Source organism: Coffea arabica, chromosome 7c, assembly GCF_036785885.1.
Source record: "Coffea arabica cultivar ET-39 chromosome 7c, Coffea Arabica ET-39 HiFi, whole genome shotgun sequence".
Taxonomy (NCBI): domain Eukaryota; kingdom Viridiplantae; phylum Streptophyta; class Magnoliopsida; order Gentianales; family Rubiaceae; genus Coffea; species Coffea arabica.
Window position 1 is genome coordinate 33,543,245 of NC_092322.1, and position 2,578 is coordinate 33,545,822.

At 32.2% G+C, this 2,578-nt stretch overlaps 1 non-coding gene across 1 annotated transcript; it reads right to left on the bottom strand.

Moving 5' to 3' along the window:
- Positions 1–418: 418 nt before the first annotated feature.
- On the bottom strand, positions 419–525 carry LOC113700249 (small nucleolar RNA R71). The gene has a single exon (XR_003450593.1). It is a non-coding gene; the product is annotated as a small nucleolar RNA R71 (small nucleolar RNA).
- Between the last annotated feature and the right edge of the window lie 2,053 nt (positions 526–2,578).

Here is a 2,578-nt window from a genome sequence, read left to right on the forward strand (position 1 = left end):
AATTGAGATGGAGAGTATAGGTGAAATTTCTGTTGAAATGGAAGAACAAAAGCCAAGACCTTTGAGGGATTATACCTTACTAAATGAATCGGGAGTACTAACTAACATTGCAAGACCGGTAATTAATGCAAATAACTTTGAATTCAAGCCCTCACTAATTCAAATGGTTCAACAAAGTCAATTTGGAGGAAATGCAATGGAGGATCCTAATAGTCATCTAACTAACTTCATGGATTTATGTGGTACAATCAAAATAAATGGAGTAAGTGATGATGCAATTAAGTTAAGCTTATTTCCTTTTTCACTTTGTGATAAAGTGAAAGTATGTATTAATTCTTATCCACCTAATACTTTCACTTCTTAGGGTGAGTTGACAAAAGCATTCTTAAATAAATATTTTTCTCTTGGAAAAATGGCTAAATTTCGCATGGATATAACAGGTTTCACTCAACATAAAAATGAGTCGTTATATGATACTTGGGAGAGATTTAAAGATATTCAAAGAAGATGTCCTCATCATGGTCTCGCCGATTGGTTGGTTGTTCAAACTTTCGATAATGGCCTCAACCATCCAACCAAAATCAACATACATACTGCCACCGGTGGAGTTTTAATGGGAAAATCAATCAAGAATGCTCAAGTTTTGATAGAGGAAATGACCTCTAACAACTATCAGTGGGCAAATGAAAGAGGTAACTCAAGAAGAGCAGCAAGTATGTATCAAATCGAGACTCTCAACTTTTTAAATGCTAAATTAGAAATATGTTTAACTCTCATATGGATAATGTTGAGAGGTTGCTAAGTAAACAAGGGGGAAATGGTTCAAATTCTCATATAAGTGTTGCTTGTTGTTCAACATGTGATGGTAATCATAATAGTTCTAATTGTTTTCATATGGAATAAGTTCATAATGGTAACAACTATAATCGGCCACCTCAAAATAACCCTTTTTCAAACACTTACAACCCCAGTTGGAAGAATCATCCAAATTTAGGGTGGAGAGTCCAATCAAATGCACAAAAACTTATCAATCCACCCGATTTTCAAAAAAGGCCACTTGAGTCACGTTTTTCAACTTTAGAGGTTAAATTTGAAAATCATGTTCATGAAACAAAAACAAGCATGAACAATATGATGACCATGATTAGGGACGTGCAAGGCCAATTAGGTACTATTGCTAATTTCACTAATTTGAGGCAACCGGACAAATTTTCAAGTAAAATTAAGGTGAATCCTGGAGAACATATGAATGTAATCACTCTTAATAGTGGTAAACAATTAAAGGATAATCAACTTGGTAAAAATGGAAAAATGATGAAATTAGGGGTAAAAATGAACAAAAAGGTAAAAAGGATCATGTTCCAAATAAGTTTCATATACCTTCTTCTCATATTTCTCATAAGAATGCTACTAACGCCGTTCCTTTTCCCAATAGGTTGAAGCAAAGCAAGGAGAAGGAATTTGAGAAATTTGCTCAAATGTTTAAGCAAATTAGAATTAATATTCCTTTTGTTGATCCTATCTTACAAATTCCCTCTTATGCTCATTTTTTAAAGGATATTATGTCAAGAAAGAGAAAAACTAAAGATCATGAGACAATAGCATAAATGGAGAAATGTTTGGCATATGTTCAAAACAAACTTCCAACTAAGTTTAAAGATCCGGGGAGCTTCACTATACCTTGTACTATTGGACATTTGAATTTCACTAATGCTTTATGTGATTTAGGTGAAAGTGTATCATTGATACCACTTTCCATTGCAAGAAAGCTTGATTTGAGAGAAATGAAGGATACAAATGTTAATCTTCAATTTGCGGATAGATCCATAAAGCGTTCGGTTGGTATAATTGAAAATGTCATTATTAAGGTGAAATCATTATTTATACCGGTTGACTTTATTGTACTTGATATGAAAGAAGACATGCATTTACCTATTATTTTAAGTAGACCATTCATAGCCACCACCAAAACTCTAATTGATGTTCAAGAAGGTAAATTGACCTTTAGAGTTAATGGTGAAAAGTCAACATTTAATCTTAATGAAAGTAAGGATCTTGATTTATGGCATGGGAAAGCTTTTAAGCCAAAAAAGGTTAATGTTATACAAGAGTTGTATAAAAAATTTTATAATATTGAAACTCTTGATTCTCCTGCTTATAACATGCCTAATATGAAGAATAAAGAAAATGAGATCCTTAATCCTAAAGTTCAAGTGGATAAATGCAAAAAAATCAATTAGACTTTGGGATTGTTTAAAATGTTACTCAAGAAATTCTCATACATATTATGATCATGCTAACTCTTCTTTGTTTGATGATGAGGATGATTTGAAGAAAGGACAAGATCAAAATATGGTGAATTCAAAGAGAGGTTTTATCCCTTGGGAAAGAACTAGTTCCATTTCCCCTCCAAAGTGAAGTTCAAGAAGAAACATGTTTGAGTCGAACCAATGTGTGAGGACTCACAAAAATTTAATATTTTAAATTCCATTTCGAGCTTATTTAAATATTTAATTACCCATTTATTCCGAATATTATTTTCTAACCTCTTTAGACCTAATTATATGGATTTATAGCT